The sequence below is a fragment of the Lactuca saligna genome, chromosome 7 (assembly GCF_052625555.1).
Source record: "Lactuca saligna cultivar CGN05327 chromosome 7, ASM5262555v1, whole genome shotgun sequence".
NCBI lineage: Eukaryota > Viridiplantae > Streptophyta > Magnoliopsida > Asterales > Asteraceae > Lactuca > Lactuca saligna.
Window position 1 is genome coordinate 16,172,878 of NC_136423.1, and position 22,342 is coordinate 16,195,219.

Consider the following 22,342-nt stretch of genomic DNA (forward strand, 5'->3'; position numbering starts at 1 on the left):
TTTAGTCGTCGCATTAGTATTAGATGTGAGGCTTTGAGTTGACCATTGAGGGTTTCTATAGCTGACGAGCATGCAGTTTTGCCCACTAATGTATTCCGGGGTTGTGTTTTGGAGATTTTGGTGTCTAGTTTCCGATAGATCAGGTGTCGATAGTGATGGGAGATGTCTGCGTCATAGTGGACATGGATTGGTTGAGCTGCTTTGGAGCTATGATTAATTGTGAGCGTCTGATGGAGATTATTCGATACCCTAGTACAGGAGTACTTACTGTTTATGTCAAAGGAACTATATCATGATCAACTTTCTTCTCTGCCACCAGGGCAAGACAGAGTTTGCAGCAGGGATGTATGGGCTTCTTAGCTTATGTAGTGGATACTCGGGTTGTCAAGGAGAGATTGATTTCTATTTCCGATGCTCCAGTTGTATGTGACTTCCTAGATGTTTTTCTTTGGGATTTTCGAGTGTGCCTCCTGAGAGGCAGGTGGAGTTCCGGATCGATTTGGTTCTGGGGCGGCACCTATTGCCAAGGCACCATATCGTCTCACGACGCCCGAGATGCAGGAGTTATCCTTGTAGCTTCAAGAGTTGTTGGGGAAGGTTTTCATTCGGCCGAGTAGTTCGCCATGGGGAGCGCCGATTCTTTTTGTTAAGAAGAATGATGGTTCACACCATATGTGCATCGATTACCGGGAGTTGAACAAGTTGACGGCTAAGAACCGCTACCCATTGTCGAGGATCGACGATATATTTGATCAGTTACAGGGAGCGTCTTGGTTTTCCAAGAATTATTTGAGATCTGGATATCATTAGATGAGGGTCCGCGAGGAGGATATGGTGACCTTTCAGACTCGTTATGCGCATTATGAGTTTGTGGTGTTGCCTTTCGGGCTCACCAATGCACCGACAAAATTAATGGACCTCATGAACCGGGTGTGTAGGCCCATTTTGGATCGGTCGGTGATCGTGTATGTTCATTGACAATATTTTAGTATACTCGAGGTCTAGGGAACATAGCGAAGAGCATCTTCGGGAAATTCTTGGAGTGTTGGGGAAGTAGAGGCTTTACGCCAAATTCTCCAAGTGTGATTTATGGTTATGAGAATTCCATATCTTGGGACACATCGTTAATCAGAATGGGATTTTGGTTGACTCGGTCAAGACTGAGGCGGTTATGCAGTGTGAGGTATCGAGATCCCCATCCGAGATCAGATGTTTTCTTGGCCTGGTAGGTTACTATTAGAGATTTATCAGGGATTTCTCTAGGATTGTTGTTCCTCTCACCAAATTGACCATAAAGGGAGTTGTTTTTACTTGGGGGCCTGAGCAGCAGGCATCATTTGAGACTCATCGCCAAAGTATGTGCGAGGCTCTAGTACTAGCCCTCCTGGAAGGAGTGCAGGACTTCATAGTCTACTATGATGCATCCATAGTGGGATTGGGTGTTGTGTTGATGTAGAGGGGGCACATGATAGCGTATGCATCAAGGTAGCTAAATCTTCATGAGACAAGATATCCAACCCATGATTTGGAGTTGGGGTCGGTGGTATTCGCCCTCAAGATTTGGCATCACTATCTCTATTTAGTTCGATGTACCATATACACAGACCATAAGATCCTAAGGTACCTTATGGATCAGCCCAACCTAAATATGAGACAAAGGAGGTGGTTGGATGTAGTGAAGGACTACTATTGTGAGATCTTGTATCATCCAGGCAAAGATAATGTGGTAGTTGATGCCCTGAGTCGTAGAGCAGTGAGTGGTCTGATTCGATATGTATGTATGCAAATGATGGTGATGACTCCAGTCATAGATACCATCCGAGAGGCCCAAGCGGTGGCCATTAGACCATAGAACCGTAAGAGAGAGTGGTTGATCAGGCAGATTTCAGAGTTTGAGATGGATAGTCTGCGGCTTATGCTTTCATGGGCGGATATGGGTTCCCTATACGGGTGGAGGTCGACGTATTTTGATGGAGGAGGCCCATAAGTTGAGGTTTTCCATCCATCCTCGGGCCACTAAGATGTATTTCGATTTGAAAAATAATTATTGGTGGCCCTATATGAAGAGATATGTGGCATGGGTTGTCGAGAGATGTTTGACCTGTGGCAAGGACAAGGCAGAGCACCAACATCCTCATAGCCAGTTGCAGCCTCTGGAGATTCCCCTATGGAAGCGGGAATAGGTCTCTATGGATTTTATTAAAAAATTACCAAGGACTGCGAGGGGTGTCGATACGATTGGGATGATTGTAGACCGGTTGACAAAGAGTGATCACTTCCTAGCTATAAGTGAGAACTCTTTTGCGGAGAAACAGGCTGAGGTCTACGTTCGAGAGGTGGTGGCTCGGCATGGAGATTCGACATGGATAGTGTCAGATCGTGATGTGCGCTTTACTTCCATGTTCTTGAAGAAATTTCATGAGGCGTTGGGTACCTAGCTACATTTTAGCACCACATACCATCCGTAGACAGACGTGCAGAGTGAGTGAATGATTCAGACGCTCGAGGATATGCTATATGCTTGTTTTATGGACTTTGGTGGGAGTTGGGATTCCAGTCTTCCCTTGGCTGAGTTTTCATACAACAACAGCCATCACTCCAGCATTGGGATGCCTCCCTTTGAGCTTTTATATAGGAGATGTGGGACTCCTATCTGTTAGGGGGAGGTCAGACAAAGAGTGATAGGGAGCACCGAGATAGTCCTCAAGATGAAAAAACAAATCCAACAGGTTAGATAGAGGTTGCTAACAGCCCAATCGTCAGAAGACTTACGCCAATCGAAGGCATTCAGAGCTAGAGTTCCAAGTCAGCGACTTTGTTCTCCTAAAAGTATCCCCATGGAAAGGGGTGATCTGATTTTGGAAGTGGGGCAAGCTCGTCCCTAGATTCAATTGTCCTTTCAGGGTGATACACGGGTGGGTAAGGGAGCTTATCGGTTAGAGCTGCCTGAGGAGTTGAGCTAGATTCATAACACTTTCCATGTATCCCAGCTGCGGAAGTATATAGACGACGAGACAACAGTGGTTCCTTTAGAGGACATTCAGGTTGATGATCACCTGTACTATATTGAGAGGCCGGTAGCAATATTGGATAGGAAAGTAAAGACTTTAAGGAACAAGGACGTTCACCTAGTTAAAGTTTAATGATAGTATCATAGAGGTTCGGAGTGGACTTGGGAGCTAGAATCTGAGATGCGCAAGCTGTACCGAGACCTATTTCCAGAGGATGACTTCGAGGGTGAAGTCTGATCCTAGTGGGGGAGAATTGTAACATCCCGAGATAAGGTATGTACCGAGGACCCTAACTTTTATTTCATTGTCAAAACTAGCCCTTAATTGAGAAAAAGGTGGCAAATGAGTACGCGGGGCGTACACATGTGTATGCTTAGCGTACTAATGTGCGTATCATGAACGCGGAGGCCACCTAGTATGTTGGGTGTATCAGAGGGTACGCTGGGTGTACTAGGCTCAGAATGTAAACCCTAATTGTATTGTGTGTCCCTATAAAAGGAGCATCATGGCCTCATTTCCAGCCACCATTTCCATCCTCCAACTCCCCTTAAACCCTAAATCCCGTTTTGATAGCTTGTGTGAGCATTTGTGGCTTATTGAGTTCTTTTGTAGAATTCTTTTGTGAATAAGGAACCTTTAAGGAAGAAGAGTTGGTGTCCAAGCTTTTAGATCTGAGTTTTTTTGTGGAATTCTCATAGTTTAGAATAGTTCATGTTTTCATCCATTTTTAGGGTTTTATGTCCCAAGCTTGAAGCTTTATGAGTTTGATGAAATCTAGAGCATGGCTTCAATCCTTTTTGGTGTTTTTAGATGTTTGGGTTCATGAAAATGAGATCTTGGTCGTCACGATCTCTCCATTCATGAGATATGTGGACTTTTGTGATTAAAGGGTTAGATTTTATGAATTTTAGACTTTTCCAGCCTTGCTAAGGCTTAAAGTCACCAACTTTATGGAGTAATGGACCTTATTCAGCCTAGATCTAGAGTAGTAGCAATTGTCTTAATGGACTAAGACTAAAAGAGTGAAAAGAGGAAATCCAAGGAGTATGTCGTGCATACTCCCAGCTACACACATCGTAGTGTTGAGCCACCCCTATGCATGCATGGCTGGCTGTACGCCCAGTATAGAGGGGCGTATGCCCAACTTATGCGCTGGTGTTGACTTCCGTTGACTTTTAGGGTTTTGTCCAAGTTGTGGACTTTGGCGGCCATGGAGGTGTAAAATGGTCTCTTACCCTTCTGAGGTTTAGTAGCTTAACTTCTTTGGGGGTTGTTGTAACATCCCAAAAATACAGGCCAAAAATTTCATTTTTAAATAAGTCATTTTAAAACCAACAGTGTAATAAAACATTTGTAATATCATGTCATGTCAAAACCAAAGTAGAAATAATTAAACATTTGTAATATCATGTCATGTCAAAACCAAAGTGTAATCCCAAAGATCTCATGTGCGGAAAACCATAGTGTGATGTGTTGCGATCAAGCCGACTTCTTTCCTTTAGACATGAAGTACCTGAAACCAAAACTGAAAACCGTAAGCACGAAACTTAGTGAGTTCCCCCATCATACCACATACCATACAATCATATCACATACATACTGCCATGCATTTCTGGGGTGCCTGACCTACCCGGTACGGCCATTCTGGGGTGCCAACCTACCCATGCGGCCATTCTGGGGTGCCGTCCTTCCCGTGTCAAGCCATTCTGGGGGGCTGACCTACCCATGTCGAGCTATTCTGGGGTGCTGACCACCCTTCGGTCCTAACAACCGAACCTTAGGGACTATTTCACCCCTACTACTACTATCACATATAACATAACACAAACATAATATCAGACATATCTGGGGTGCCTAAACTACCCTTTGGTCCTAACAACCGAACTCGGGGACTGGTCCCCTCCTACTACCTCTATCGCATATAACATAACAAGGGAGCATGCAAACATATCATCACATACTGTCAGACATATCTTGGGTGTCTGACTACCCTTCGGTCCTAACAACCGTACTCTACTATTGTCACATACAACATATCATGCTAGCATATAACATATCAGGTAGTAGCAAACCTAGATGATATCACAAAGACAATCATCTATCATACATCTCCTACTGGTGGGCCGGTATTGTGGCCTTAGACCCACCGCTACTGGAAGGTAACTCACCTCATACTGCTGAAGTCCCGTAGACACAACCCCACACTGCTGAAGTCCCGCAGACTCAACCCCAACTGCTGGATGACAGATTCCCGAACTGTCAACACCAAAATAGCACCCAATTAATAATTGGGTCCCAACACATAACCATAAATACATACTTGGATAATTACTACATTACCCTAAGATTGGCTTTATTCAAGCCCAAGGCCCAAACCATAGGTCCAAAGCGAACTAGGAATCAAAGCCCAGCATATGGCCCAATTTTCCAAATTGGGCCCAGGCCTATATGTGGTCTTATGGCCCAACATTATACAATCATTAAGGCCTAACTATGGTCCATCTATGGCCCAATTTTCCAAATTGAGCCCAACCCCTTACATGGGACTTACCCTAGGCCCATTAAATTATTTTAGCCCATATAATTATTCTTGGATGGCCCATTAATAATCCAATCATGAAGGCCCAATAGAAAGGCCCAACAATAAACCCAAGTGAAGTTAGGGTTTCACATAAAACACCGATTAGGGTTAAGTTTCCTACTTAACCCATTAAGGACTTAATCCATTAAGTCCAATATTGCTTAGATTAATCTTTTCCAATGGTTATTATTTAATATCTCAAGTTATTAAATAATTCTTGTGTGTGTGACCCGATTAATTCTTAAAGTTAAGGTTTCATTGGCATTAGGGTTTTCCAATCCAAATATTAGCCCATTATCAACTTGTTGGGCTTTTAGATTAATTAGGGCTTTATTGGGCCTATTAAGCCCACTAAAATAATATTAAGCCCATTGGAGTCCATTAAGATTTATTGGGCCCACTTGAGCTTACAAGGCCCATTAGGGTTTCAAGCACCCCCAAACGAATCAAACTAACAAGGCAAACACACCGCCACCCGACACGGTAGCCGGTGGCAGCAGGAGGCGGCAGCCACCACCCTAAGGTGGTGGTTTTTAAATTTCTTTCCATTATTCCATTTTTGTTACAATGTACAATGCTAAATTCCGAAATAAACACACACACTAATGCTAAAAACACACACACACAAAAACACGGTGGTGCATGGTGGCAGCCACCACCTCACGGTGGTGTTGGCTTTTTCCGGCTAAACAAATTGCAACCACCTAAAGAAAACCGAATGCAACAGATCTGTCCAAATACACCCAAACATAACTCGTAGCAATGGTTGGACCCAAAGAAATTACCCACCTAAACAACCACCAAGCGGCAGCAGGTGGCAGCTTCGTCCTCCTGGTGGTCTCCATCTTCAACAACGACGACAGGGGTTCTGATCGGAGGTAGAAACAACAAAAGAACACGCCTGCATGGCGGTGACGATGGAATCGCAGATTGGGACTTGGCACCAACGATCGGAGTTGAGGCGGAGGTTGTGAGTAAGAGCAGCAGCCTGAAAACGTCCTCTAGGCTCTCACAATCGTCGACAATGGGGCAACGAAGGAGCTAAACAACATTCCACCGTGATGGCAAGAAGGTCGGCTGGTAACGACGGTCGCTCGGGGACGTGATCGGTCGGAAAAACGCAACGAGTGGTGATGGAGGCTAGAGTGCCCTCACACTGCGGCTGAGTTACTTACAAGAGAGGTGACGGCTGCTCTCCCACATTAGGGTTAGGGTTACACGCCCTTTATACCCGACTTCAGCCATAATTTTGCCATAATCGCAAAATAAGTCCCTACCTTCCTAATTATTTACGAAATCAATTCGAAACTTACACTTTTAACCCCCAACCTCTAAAATCATGACATTTACCTCCTCAAGAACAACCTTTTATATATAATTATTTGTTTTAGGGCTAATATACATTCATCAATTTAATTATTTATTTAATAATTAAACAGGGTGTTACAGTTGTTAATACCAATTATTAATTAGAGGTATATGTGACATATGTTAGGCGACGTTTAGACCGACAATTCGGGTACGGGGTATTCTTTCTTTACTTTACGATGTGAGTCTTCTCACTATACTTACCTGAGTGGTAATTATTGTGCGACTGGGGGGGTCTTGTTTATGTTATTGACTAGAGGGTCTTATCTGCTTATACTGAGATATGTGATATTATACATTATGTCTTTGTGATTTATGATGTTACATTACTCTTAGCATATATTCAGCTGTAACCGGAGGGTCCATACTGAGCAGTGACACCGGAGGGTATTCACTGAGACACATGACCGGAGGGTCTGTACCGAGCTGTGAGACCGGAGGATCTTCACTAAGACACATGACTGGAGTGTCCTTATCAAGATATAGCCATGAAAGGATAATTATATGTGTGCCTGGTATTTTTGGGAACTCACTAAGCATCGTGCCTACTGAAATATGTTTCAAGTACATCTCAGGATCGTAGGAAGGCATCGACATGATTGTACACACCGGCTTAATTATTTGTGTTTATGTGGATTCTGGGATATTTGACAAACAATTTCTTATGTTTTGTGTTTGGGAAAAATTCAAATAGGCTTGATAAATGTTAAACTATGATTTGTGTGGAAGTTTTAAAAATGAAAAAATTATTTGAAAATTTAGAGGGTTACACCTTTATGGGTTTATAAACTTAGATGTTTTCAAAACATGTTCAATATCAAAGTTTCCCCAAAACCCAAAATACCCTTAAGGTATAACTTGGTTATATTCCACTGTTCAAAACCTACTATGTCAACTGAGTCAACCCAGTCGAGTTAAACCAATCGAGTCAACCCACCGATTTGACTCAGTGCGAGTACGCGGGGCATACACTGTCAGTACGCTTAGCGTACTCCAGGCCTTGCATTAACCACCATCGAGGTGCTTGACCGAGTATGCAGGGCGTACCCTCGCACCACCCAAAATCCCCATCAAGTGCTTAATCTAACAAGTCCAAACGTCTATTTTCATATCCAAGCCTAAAAAGGTGTTCCAAACCATAAAGTTTCCAACATCATGGTTTTTCATGTATTATTAAGGCCCAAAACCAAGACCCTAGTTTATCTTAACCACTTAAGACCTCTATGACTTACGTGCATGCACCAAATGAGCCAAGATAGCATTTTTATGACTTAATGCACCTCATTTCCTAAAAAAGGATGTATCCTTTTGTAACATCCCGGAATTCAAGTATATTCCTTTGATCCTTTTTCTTTCCCCAAGTTGTCACAATTAGTCCTTGAAGGAAGGGTTTGGCTTTTCAGTATGTTAGGTGTAAGGGAGAGTACGTTGCGCGTACTCATGAGACTGTTCTTGACGCGGAGTCTACCCATCACGTTGGGCGTACTAGGTCCAAATGGAAACCCTAATTATAGGGGTGAGCCCTATATAAGGAACGTTTGGCCTCACTTTTAGCCACCATTTCCAGAGGTCAAAACCTAAACGTGCCAAACCCTCGTTCTAGATCTTGTGTGGGTGTGTGTGTGTGTGTGTGTGTTTGTGTTTGAGCTTGATAGTGTTCTTGTGTGCCTTTGAAGAGAAGAAGGTGTCATAGAAGAAGCTAGAGTGGACTGCAAGCCTTGGATCTGAGATTTTTAGAGGTTGGAGCATCAGTTGGAGGTAAAAAGCTCAAAGCTTTCTCAATCTTTTTGATTTGTGCATTATGGGCCATTTCTAGGGTTTCTGTCCCAATGGTGGACTCTTTGTGAGCAAAGGGAGCTCTATAGACCTTGATCTGTTCTGATTCAGTGTATGTATTGTTATAGATCCATAAAAATCCGATCTTGGACGTTAGGAGTGAGCCATGCATGAGATATGTGCTCTTGAGTGAAGAAAGTGGTGTGTTTTGGTTGATGGTGATCTTTACAGCCATGCAAAGGCGTAAAGTCCTCGAATTTATGGATTAGGAGGCTGTAGGGGGTCTAAATCTGTATTTTGAGCCAGGGTCTTAACTTATTAAGACCATAAATGAGTTAATAGTGAAACTAGGACGTACGTTGAGCGTAAATCTTGGTACGAGGGGCGTAGGGTGCAATCAGCTCGTTATCAGCATAGTGGTTGAGTACGCCCAGCGTAGGAATCTGGTACGCACCACGTACTCCTTAAGGTTTACTTTTAGGTTTAGGTCAACAAGTGGACTTTTGGACCATTGGAGGGGTAAAATGGTCTTTTACCCTTTTAAGAAAGCATAGGAAGCGATTTATCTAGCCTTTGAGAGAGATTATTAATTAGAGATAATTTATGTATATGATTAGGCGAAGGCTAGATCAGTGTTTTGATTTCGAGATCATTCAAGTTTACCGAGGTGAGTCTTCTCACTATACATTACCTAGGGTGGTATCTATATGTGGACCGGAAGGTTATATGTGTTTGTTTGAGATTATGTGTATTGTGATTTTATATGCTATGTGCCATTCTGACCGAACCAGAGGATCCAACGATTTGTGAGGTCGGAAGGCTCAACCAGACCGGACCAGAGGGTCCAATGAGCTAGACCGTACTAGAGGGTCCAACGAGCTACGGGACTAGAGGGTCCCGCTGAGACACACTGACCAAAGGGTTGTACAGAATATAGCCTCGACTGATGAATTGTTGTATGTGGTATTTTGGGGAACTCACTAAGCATTCGTGCTTACCGTGTTATGTGTTATGTGTTTCAGGTACTACGGAGGATCGTAGCAAGGCACCGACGTGATTGTACACACACTCGGGATTTGGAGTTATGTTTCTGGATCTTGGATATGTACAACTATTTTTAAAACTTGTGTTGATTTTTTAGAATTAATGTTGAGACATGTGTTTTATTAATATTAAAAATGAAAATTTTGGTTTGAAAAATCATGTCGTTACAAGTTGGTATCAGAGCCTTGGTTTGAGGGATTCGGATACACCTTCAGGCATATCTGAACTCAAACTAAGGATTTGAGAAAAGTTTTCAAAAGAAATGATTTTTCTAGAAAGAGTAAAAGATTCAATAGAGCGGAAAAGAGCAGTGTGTATAATCAGCCAGTGCCCATACGGTGATTTCCCAAAATACTATTACATTATGTGATATGAGAAATTATGCGATGTTTTATGCATGCTAGAGTAGGCTAGCTACTCATATTTAGGAATAGAGTGGCCTGATTTGTGATGCCTTAGCCTAGGAATTGCTGCTACCGTGAAGAACTTTGAGTGTTAGTAAGTAGCAGAGAGGAGCTTATGAGGTGTACTGGAGGGTAGCCTACATTCAGCAAGATATAGAGTACTTACGATATGGGATCCTAGGAGGAGGACTTGAGGTGAATGTTGATGTGGTGTGGAAGGTAGTATAGGGCACATACTACTGGAAACACCGGGTCAGTAAGCAACCAAAGTAAGAATCCTTAGGCTGCTAAGGAACAAGTAGGGTTGAGTGGTCGAGTGCGAGGATACTCGAGTGAGTCTCTAATTTCTTTTGTTTTGTGTTTTAGAGACATCATTGTGGGTACGCACCACACTCCAGGGAGCAGCAGTGTTAGCGATGATGAGATTCGCAAGATGATTCATGATGAGGTGGCTGCAACCATTCGAGTTGAGATACCGGAGATGTGTGGGTCTATCAAGACCACGTTGATTGAAACATTTGATGAGCGGTACGTTGCTCTTACCGATGCTGCTGTTGCTGCGGCCACCGCAGCCGTTGTTGCTGCTAGGCCACAGGGGGTGACTCGTTGCTGTACCGGGAGTTCCGGAACACGAAGCCACCAGAGTTTTATGGGACTCAGGATTTGATAACAGTGATGAGATGGATTTCTGACATTGAGGGATGCTCCTACACGTGTTCTTGTCCGGAGCATCTTAGAGTACGGTTCGCACTGAACCAACTTTGCTTGGGAGCGAAGGATTGGTGGAAGGTTGTGACAGCTGACTTTTCTACTGCAGAGCTCACTGCGATGACTTGGGAGAGGTTCACCACCATGCTTCGAGATGAGTATGTTCCCCCAGTGGAGAGGGAACGGTTGGCCCAAGAGTTTTGTCCCCAAAGCAGGAGACTGAGTCTGTGACTGCGATCACCCAGATGTTTCATGAGAGGTTGTTGTTTTGCCCTGAGCACGTGTCTACTAAGCAAGCATGTATGAGCTGATATCTGAATATTTTGAGGAGAGACATTTGTGAGTTTGTGGCGAACTCGACATACCGAACATTTGTCGAGCTCCAGGAAAATGCTCGAAAGAGGGAGATTGAGTTGGAAACTCAGGCAAGGAAGGAGGCGGAGTCTCAAAGGAGGGACAGGTGGTCGGCACAATTTCAGCTGGTAGCCAAGCGGCCAAAGCCCGCTGATGTGGGATCAAGAGGTCAGAAGGGTCGCACTTGTGGGAAGTGTGGAAAGATCCATGATGGAGCTTGCAGATCAGGTGTAATACAAGTGCGGGAAGGAGGGGCATATCGTGATGGATTGCCCCAAGGGATTTTCGGTTTGCTTTCATTGCAACCAGACTGGCCATCTGAAGGCCGAGTGCCCGTAGTTACTTCAAGGATCAACACGGGGATCTGCGCCTTCTACTACTCGAGCTTCAGAGGGGCGGCCAGTGAAGGCCGAGGGACTGGAGGCTCGCGGCAGATCCTTCCAATTGACAGCGGAGGAGGTCCGCGTAGCACCCAATGTTGTTGTTGGTATGTGATCTTTTACTTATTCTTTTATATATATATATATATATATATATATATATATATGATGCTTATTTGTGGTATGTTTAGGTACCTTTCTTGTGAGTTCTGTACCTGCTTTAGTGTTGTTTGACTCGGGTGTGAGTCGATATTTTGTATTGCTAGCATTTAGTCGTCATATGAGTAGCCGACGTGAGGCCTTGAGTCGACCTTTGAGAGTCTCCATAGCTTATGAGCATGATGTTTATGCAACTGATGTGATCCGGGGATGTGTGCTTGAGATTTTTGGAGTCGAGTTTCCGATAGATTTGGTGCCTATCGTGATGGGGGATGTCTGTGTCATCATGGGCATGGACTTGTTGAGCCGATTCGGAGCCATGATCGACTGTGAGCGTCAACTGATGACCATCCGAAACCCTAGTGGGGGAGTACTTACGATATTTGATGAGGGTACCCGATCTGGTTCATCATTTTGTTCGGCTGCTCGGGGGAGGTAGAGCTTGAAGCAGGGTTGCATGGCTTTTCTAGCGTATGTGTCGGATATGTGGGATCTTATGGAGACACCATGTACTGTCACTGAGGTTCCAGTGGTTAGCGAGTTTCCAGATGTTTTCCCCGAGGAGTTACAGGGTGTGCCTCCCGAGAGGCAGATAGAGTTTTGCATTGATTTGCTTCTAGGGGCGGCACTTATCGCCAAGGCACCCTATCGCCTTGTGCCGCCATTCGGCCTAGTAACTCGTCGTCGGGAGCACTGATCCTTTTTGTCAAGAAAAAGGATGGTTCGCATCGGATTTGTATTAATTACTGGGAGTTAAACAAGCTAACGATCAAGAATCGTTATCCACCCTCGAGGATCGACGATTTATTCGATCAGTTGCAGGGTGCATCTTGGTTTTCCAAGAATGATTCAAGGTCTGGGTATCATCAAATGATGGTTCGTGAGGAGGATATTCAGAAGACAACATTTAGAACTCGTTATGGGCGTTACGAGTTCTTGGTGATGCCTTTCGGGCTCACCAATGCACCGGTAGCATTCATGGATCTCATGAACCGAGTATGCAGACCTATGTTGGATCGTTCAGTGATCATGTTCATCGACGATATTTTGGTGTAATAGAAGTCTAGAGAGCAGCATTAGGAGCATTTAAGAGAGGTTCTCAGAGTATTCAGATCAAAGAGGCTTTATACCAAATTCTCCAAGTGTGATTTCTAGTTACGAGAGGTCCAGTTTTTAGGACACCTCGTTAATCAAAATGGGATTTTGGTCGACCCGACCAAGATTAAGGCGGTTATGAGTTAGGAGGTGCCGAGATCCCCTACCGAGATCAGGAGTTTTCTGGGGTTAGCCGCCTACTATCGGAGGTTTATCAGAGATTTCTCCAAGATTTTTGTTCCTCTCACCAAGTTGACCCGGAAGGGTATTTCTTTTGTTTGGGGTCACGATCAGTAGAACTCGTTTGAGACTCTTCGCCAAAGATTGTGCGAAGCTCCAGTGTTAGCTCTTCCTGATGGAATGGAGGACTTCATGGTCTACTGTGATGCATCTATATCAGGGTTAGGTGCAGTGCTTATGCAGAAGGGGCACGTGATAGCATATGCATCGAGGCAGCTGAAGCCTCATGAGACGAGGTATCCCACCCACAATTTAGAGTTGGGGGCAGTGGTGTTCGCCCTAAAGATCTGGCACCATTAATTATATAGGGTTCGGTGTACCATCTACACGGACCACTAGAGCTTAAGGTATATGATGGATCAGCCCAACCAGAATATGCACCAGAGGATATGGTTTGACGTGGTAAAAGATTACGATTGTGAGATTCTATATCACCCAGGCAAGGCTAACGTGGTAGCTGATGCCCTGAGCTGCAAGGTGGAGAGTGCCCCGATTCAGGATATATGCATGAGGATGATAGTGATGACTCCGATGTTGGATACAATACGAGAGGCCCAGGCGGAGGCCTTAAGACCAGAGAACTGCAAGAAAGAGCGGTTTATCGGCCAGGTATCCGAGTTTGTGATGGATAGCCAGGGGCTTATGACCTTTCGAGGTCGGATTTAGGTGCCTTATACGTGTGGAGCTCGTAGCACTTTGATGGAGGAGGCGCATAGATCGAGATTTTCGATCCATCCCGGGGCCACTAAGATGTATTTGGATCTGAACAGAGACTATTGGTGGCCCTGTATGAAGAGGGATGTAGCGTGGGTAGTAGAGAGGTGCCTAACCTACCGCTAGGTCAAGGCCGAGCACCAGCATCCTCATGGTCCATTGCAACCTTTGGAGATTCCCCAGTAGAAATAGGAGCAAATCTCGATGGACTTTATCACCAAATTATCGAGGACGGCGCGTGGGGTTGACGTGATCTGGGTGATTGTGGATCGATTGACGAAACTTCCTTGATATTAGTGAGAGCTCTTCTATTGAGAGGCTGGCAGAGATTTGTATGCGATAGGTGGTACCCCGACATAGAGTGCCGACATCCATAGTTTCGGATCGGGATGTGCGTTTTACTTCCAGATTCTGGAAGAAGTTCCATGAGGAGTTGGCAACACGACTGCATTTTAGTACCGCCTACCACCCGCAGACAGACGAACAGAGTGAACGGACGATTCAGACACTCGAGGACATGCTTCGGGCATGCGTTATGGATTTCGGTGGGAGTTGGGACTCATACCTACCTTTGGCTAAGTTTTCCTATAACAACAGCCACCACTCGAGCATCGGTATGCCTCCCTTTGAGCTTCTTTATGGGAGGAGGTTTTGTAGTCCCATCTACTGGGGAGTGGTAGTGCAGAGAGTTATGGGTGGTACTGAGATTGTGTCGAAGACGACCGAGCAGATTCAGCAGGTCAGACAGAGGTTGCAAACGGCCCAAAGTCGTCAGAAGAGCTATGCGAACAGGCGACGATCCGAGCTTGAGTTCTAGGTTGGAGACTTTGTGCTTCTGAAAGTTTCCCCATGGAAAGGAGTGATCCGGTTTAGGAAGCGGGGAAAGTTGGGGCCTTAATATATTGGACCTTTCAGGGTGATTGCCAAGGTTGGCAAGGTAGCATACCAGATGGAGCTACCTGAGGAGTTGAGCCAGATCCATAGCACTTTGCACATGTCCCAGTTGCAGAAGTGTATGGCTGATGAGACGGTGGTAGTACCATTAGAGGACATTCAGGTGGATGTGATCCTGAATTACATCGAGAGACCGATCGTGATCCTAGATCGGAAGGTGAAGGTTCTAAGGAACAAGGAAGTGCCTCTGGTTCAAGTCCAGTGGCAGCACCAGAGGGGGTCTGATTTGACTTGGGAACCAGAGCCGGAGATGCGGGAGTAGTACCCTGAGTTATTTATGGAGCAAGACTTTGAGGGCGAAGTCCGATTCTAGTGGGGGAGAATTGTAACATCCCAGAATTCATGTATGTTCCTTTGATCCTTTTTCTTTCCCCAAGTTATCACAATTAGTCCTTGAAGGAAGGGTTTGGCTTTTCAGTATGTTGGGCGTAAGGGAGAGTACGTTGTGCGTACTCACGAGAGTGTTCTTGATGTGGAGTCTACCTAGTATGTTGGGCGTACCATAATGTACGCCGGGCGTACTAGGTCCAGATGGAAACCCTAATTATCGGGGTGAGCCCTATATAAGGAACGTTTGGCCTCACTTTTAGCCACCATTTCCAGAGGGCAAAAGCCTAAGTGTGCCAAACCCTCATTCTAGATCTTGTGTGTGTGTGTGTGTTTGAACTTGATAGTGTTCTTGTGTGCCTTTGAAGAGAAGAAGGTGTCATAGAAGAAGCTAGAGTGGAATGCAAGCCATAGATCTGAGCTTTTTAGAGGTTGGAGCATTAATTAGAGGTAAAAAGCTCAAAGATGTCTTAATCTTTTTGATTTGTGCATTATGGGCCATTTCTAGGGTTTATGTCCCAAAGGTGGAGACTTTGTGAACAAAGGGAGCTCCATAGACCTTAATTTGTCCTAATTCAGCGTATGAAGTGTTATAGATCCATAAAAGTCCAATCTTGGACGTTAAGAGTGAGCCATGCATAAGATATGTGCTCTTGAGTGAAGAAAGTGGTGTGTTTTGGTTGATGGTGATCTTTACAGCCATGCAAAGGCGTAAAGTCCTCGAATTTATGGATTAGGAGGCTGTAGGGGGTCCAAATCTGTATTTTGAGCCAAGGTCTTAATTGATTAAGACCATAAATGAGTTAATAGTGAAACTAGGAGGTACGCTGAGCGTAAATCCCAGTACGTGGGGCGTAGGGTGCAATCAGCTTGTTATCAGCATAGTGGTCGAGTATCCCCAATGTAGGAATCTGGTACGCGTCGCGTACTCCTTAAGGTTGACTTTTAGGGTTAAGTCAACAAGTGGACTTTTGGACCATTGGAGGGGTAAAATGGTCTTTTTACCCTTCTGAGAGAGCATAGGAAGGGATTAGTCTAGCTTTTGAGAGCCATTATTAAGTAGAGATAATTATTGTATATGATTAGGCAAAGGCTAGATCAGTGTTTTGATTTCGAGATCATTCAAGTTTACCGAGGTGAGTCTTCTCACTATACATTACCTAAGGTGGTATCTATATGTGGACCGGAAGGTCATATGTGTTTGTTTGATATTATGTGTATTGTGATTTTATATGCTATGTGCCATTCTGCCCGGATCGGTGGGTCCAACGATTTATGAGGCCGGAAGGCTCAACCAGACCGGACTAGAGGGTCCAACGAGCTAGACCGGACAAGAGGGTCCAACGAGCTACGGGACTGGAGGGTTCCGTTGAGACACATTGACCAGAGGGTCGTACAAAATATAGCCTTGAGTGGTGAATTGTTGTATGTGGTATTTTGGGGAACTCACTAAGCATTCATGCTTACCGTGTTATGTGTTATGTGCTTTGAAGGTACTCCGGAAGATCGCGGGAAGGCACCAGCGTGATTGTACACACACTCGGGATTTGGAGTCAGTTTGTGGATCCTAGATTTGAACAATTATTTTGAAAACTTGTGTTGATTTTTTAGAATTAATTTTGAGACATATGTTTTATTAATATAAAAAATGAAAATTTTGGTTTGAAAAATCATGTCGCTCCAAAACACACTCTCAAAGGTTAGGGTTTCCAAAAACGTCTGAAAGGAGGTGGAGGCGGAAGAGGTCGGAAGAAATGAGCCATAATGGTGCTTAAATACCCCTCAAACCCTAAAAATTAAGATTTCCTCCTGACACTAGTACGCCCCGCATACATAAGTGTATGCCCAGCGTAGACACATGTACGTTTGGCGTACTTCTCCTGCCCAAATTATGAAATTGCCACTAGGGCTTCAAAGCATAATTGTTGGACTAAGGGACCAATTTGACATAAAGTAGAGTTATAGGGATGAATTTAGAAGTAACTAAACTCCAGGATGTTACAATTCTCCCCCACTTGAACTAGACTTCATCGTCAAAGTTGTTGCGGTGAAAAAATCCGGATAATGCTCCCGCATCTCAGCCTCTGGCTCCCAGGCCCACTCGGAAAACCTTCACTAAAGGTACTTCCTTTTTACGCAAAACCTTCACCTTCCTTTCCAGGATCCCCACTGGCCTCTCAACATATTTCAGGTGCTCATCGACCTGAATATCATCCAAGGAAACAACTCTCTCCTCATCCAATATGCACTTTTTCCGCTGCGAAACATGGAAAGTGTTGTTTATCTGACTAAGCTCCTCAGGATGATCTAATCTATAAGCAACCTTGTCAACCCTGAAAATCAACTGAAAAGGCCCATTATATCGAGGGCCCAACTTTCCCATCTTCCTGAAGCGTATCACACCTTTCTAAGGCAATACCTTCAGTAATACCATGTCGCTGACCTAAAACTACAACTCGGATCTGTGACGATCAACAAAGCTCTTTTTTTGGCTCTGAGTGGTCTGCAGTCTCTGCCTAATCTGCTAAATTAGCTCTGTGGTCTGAAGGACCACTTCGGTACGCCCCATAATACTATGACCAACCTCACCCCAAAAAATTGGAGTATGACATCTCCGCCCATACAAGAGCTAGAAGGGTGAAGCACCAATGCTAACCGTTGTTGTAGGAAAACTCTACAAGTGGTAGGTAGGAGTCCAACTCCCACCAAAATCAATAATACAAGTGCGTAATATTTCCTCAAGTGTCTGTATCGTCCGCTCACTCTGGCCGTCGGTCGATGGATGATAAGCAGTGCTGAAGTGCAACCTTGTGCCCAATTTCTCATGGAACTTCTGTCAAAATGTAACATCCTGAAATCACGTATATCTTCGTGTCCCTTCTTCTTTCCTTAAGTTGTCAGTTTAGCCCTTGTGTAGTTTGTGTAATAATCGAGCACGTTGGGCGTAATAGGTAGTACGTCGGGCGTACTCGTGAGCGTAATAATGACGCAAAGGATGCCTGGTACGCTGGGCGTACCAAGGTGTACGCAGGGCGTACCAAGCCCATAATGAAACCCTAGTTCTAAATGAGTCCCCTATTTAAACAACGTTATAACCTCAATGTTGGCCACCATTTCTAGAGACTTGTCCATCCAAAACCCTAATCCTCGTTCTTGTAGCTAGAGAGTGCCCTTAAGAGCTTGTGGGTGTGTTCTTGAACCTTATGAGTGGAATGGAAGCTTTGGAGATGAAGGAGTAAGAGCCGAAGCACTTAGATATGAGCTTAGCAGTCTGAGAAGCTTCATTTGGAAGTATAAAGCTTCAGACTTTCTTCATTTTCTGTTGTGTGTTCTTATTCGGGTTGTTTTAGGGTTTTCGTCTAGTGTGTGTGTGTGTGTATATATATATATATATATGCTTAAGTTATTCTATTCAAAATAATTATTGTATTAATTTAATGCATAAATGTGGGTCAATCAAATTTACTTATTTTAAGAAAGTGATTAACGTATATTATTGAATGAAAAATAATTGAAAATATCATCTTAATTAATTACAAGGGTAATTTAGTCAATTAATATAGATTTAATAAAGGAAAATTGCATTTTTAAGGGATCATAGTGTAACACCCCAAAAATACGAGCCAAAATTTTCATTTTTGAAAACATATATTTAGCAAAACATTCGAATTAAAACTTTTACTGATCATAACATTTTATAAAGATATCGCATGTCTGGAAAACATTTCATAAAACATAATAATGTCAGAGTACAAATCCCCAGGAAGATCTCATGATGCGGAATACGAAGCATGTGTGTGATGGGCCGCTACCGCGCCAGCTCTTTCCCCTTCGAAGAAGAGGTACCTGAAACCAAAACTGAAAACTGTAAGCACGAAGCTTAGTGAGTTCCCCCATCATACCGCATACCATACAATCACATATCATACATATTGCCAGGCATTTCTGGGGTGCCCGACCTACCCGGTACGACCATTCTGGGGTGCCGACCTACCCGTGTCAAGCCATTCTAGGGTGCTGACTACCCATGTCAAGCCATTCTGGGGTGCTGACTACCCTTCGGTCCTGACGACCGAACCTCGGGGACTATTTCACCCCTACTGCTACTATCACACATATCATAACATAACATATTATCGGACATATCTAAGGTGCCTGAACTACCCTTCGGTCCTAGCAACCGAACTCGAGGACTAGTCCCCTCCTACTACCTCTATCGCATATAACGTACAAAGTCAGCATGCAAACATATCATCATATACTATCAGACGTATCTGGGGTGTCTGACTACCCTTCGGTTCTAACAACCGCACTCTACTACTATCACATACAACATATCATGCTAGCATATAACATATCAGGTAGTAGCAAACCTAGATGATATCACAAAGACAATCATCTATCATACATCTCCTACTGGTGGGCCGGCATTGTGGCCTTAGACCCACCACTACTGGAAGGTAAGTCACCTCGTAGTAGCTGCTGATCTGTGTGGGAATGGTCTCTCTGCTGCTGCTGCTTTGGAAATCCTCCAACTATAATTCCCACCAAACACTTTGTCAAATACCGACAACATTTAGAATGAAATACTCAATGACATTAACTTTATCGACGTGCACCTCAAATTGAGGATTGTCCTCAAGCAAGACCATGAATGGTATTGACCAACCATGTTGATCCTTCAATCTCGATGCCAGTGATTATATTGTCCGAATAATCGTATAACTTGAAGACTAAAACATTAAAAGTTAGGAATATTCCTTGGAAGGTCAAGTAACTACTCTTTGAATCTTAAGTTGTAACTGGAAAGAGTGATACAATGTTTCTGAGGGTTACATGAGGTATTGTCTTCTCGTGTTTGTATCATTTGCATGGGGTTTTATATATAAAAAGCTTGGGACATAGTTATGGTGTATAATAAGATTGGTTGTTGCTTGTAGCCGACTTCGTACTTGACGTGTATAGGTTTAATGTTTTTATAATATCAATTGCCCTTAAACTAGATATTTACCATATGAATTAGGTATGTCTATTTCATATTACTCTTAAATCGGAGGGAAGTGGTGTCGTCTTTGCTAGGCTCCACATGTCTTAAAAGTGTGCCCACGTCAACCTTGTTTCTATATCGCTTTGTCATGGTAAACAAAGTGTGTTGCTATTAAGACACCCTTTAGACAACCTATTAGCATATTTATGAAAAATCAATCAATAATTAACTACTTATAATTAGTTTTTTCGGAAATTAATACAATTTCAACCAATAAAAATATTTCAAAAATTAATTAGGGTGTCTATATGACAAATCGGGGTGTATTTTAGTCAACCCCTAAAGGAATAGGGAACAACAAGCACTAGGGTAGAAAGAAGAAGTCAGGAGGAGAATAAATGTGTGTGATCGGGTGAAAGAGTCGATAAAAACTCTCAAATATAAGAATGTTGAGTTCAACATGTCGACCCGATGTAACTCGGGCTCTCTATAGGAGGACTTCCAAACTAATCATTTGGCAATCCAAATTAAGTACGTAGACGCACTCATTAGTAAATACTGATAATCAATTTATAACAAATTGTTCATAAATTTTGATTTTCATTGTTTTAACCTATGTATTATGCTTTCGATTATTTTATTACTTTCGCTCAAATAATTACTTTTGAATAATTTATTACAAAATAAGTGACATGAAAAAGTTCTTAAATAATAAAATAAAATTGTTTATTCGTCATCATTGATTTAAGAGGCTATTTAATTGAATCATTTTTTATATGATTGAAGAGGCTTTTTAATTAAATATTTCTAGCGGTATGAAATATTTGAAAATATTTTTTAAATGAAGATTAAAATCTAATAACAAATAAAATAGAACTTAGAAAGGAAATATTTGAAAATGTGTTTTTTTAAATGAAGATTACAGTCCTATCTTATAAGAGAAAATGACTTATTAAGGTAATTAACTTTTCGGTAGGTTCACATCTACATAACTATCTTTTTTTTATACACATCTAGGTAACAAACTTGTTGGAAATGTTCACATATTACCATTATAACCTGCTATAGCAGGTTAAATCCTAGATGTGAACGTTTTCAACAAGTTCATTACCTAGATGTTTATAAAAAAAGAGTTACTAAAATATGAAAAAAACGGTACGCTATGAACAAAACGAAAAGTAAAAGTACATTATACAAATGGTCCCTGTGGTTTGAGGGAATTTGTGTTTTTGGTTCCTAACTTATTTTTTTAACTTGGATGGTCCTTACTGTTTTTTTTGTTGCGCGTTTGGTCTCTGTCTTATCTAAAAAGACTATTTTGCATTTATTAATTTATTTTTTAATTAATTTTCTTATTTATGTATTTATTTCTTACATATTTTAAAAAATTAATAGACCCCACATATTTGTATCTCCTCGGATGATCCCTACTTTTAGTTTTTAATTAATTTTTTTTTTAACTCGGATAATCTCTACTGTTTAATTTTGTTACGAGTTTGGTCTTTGTCTTATCTAAAAAGAGTATCGTGCCCTTATTAATTTATTTAATTTAATTAATATTCTTATTTATGTATTTATTCTTTATATATTTAAGAAAAGTTAATAGACCCTACATATTTGTATCTCTTCACCATCTCATCTCTCATCCTCCTCAACTTCTATTTATTTTCCATCTTTAATGATATCGACGTCTTCACCATCCCTTCTTTTTTCGGTCATCCAACTCCGTCAAATCAACACCACAACCAACTAAAGATAAAGAGACAGTAGGTTACAGTGTTGGTTCGCCATAGTTGAAGTACAAAAAAGGATGGATGAGGAAGACATCGATATTACTAAAGATGAAAAAGAAATAGAAGTTAGGGAGAATGAGAGATGGGATGGTGACCGGTAAGACCCAAATTAAATTTCTCAAATGTGGTTTCGGGTTTACGGTAAGGAGATACAGATATGTGGAGTTTATTAATTTTTTTAAATATATAAAAAATAAATACATAAATAAGAAAATTAATTAAAAAATAAATTAATAAGGGCACAATACTCTTTTTAAGTACGACAGGGATCAAACGTGCAACAAAAATAAACAGTAGTGACCATCCGAATCAAATTTCTCAAATATTGTTTGAGGTTTATGGTGACGAAATACAAATATGTGGGGTCTATTATTTTTTTTAAATATATAAAAATTAAATACATAAATAAAAAATAATTAAAAAATAAATTAATAAGTGCACAATAGT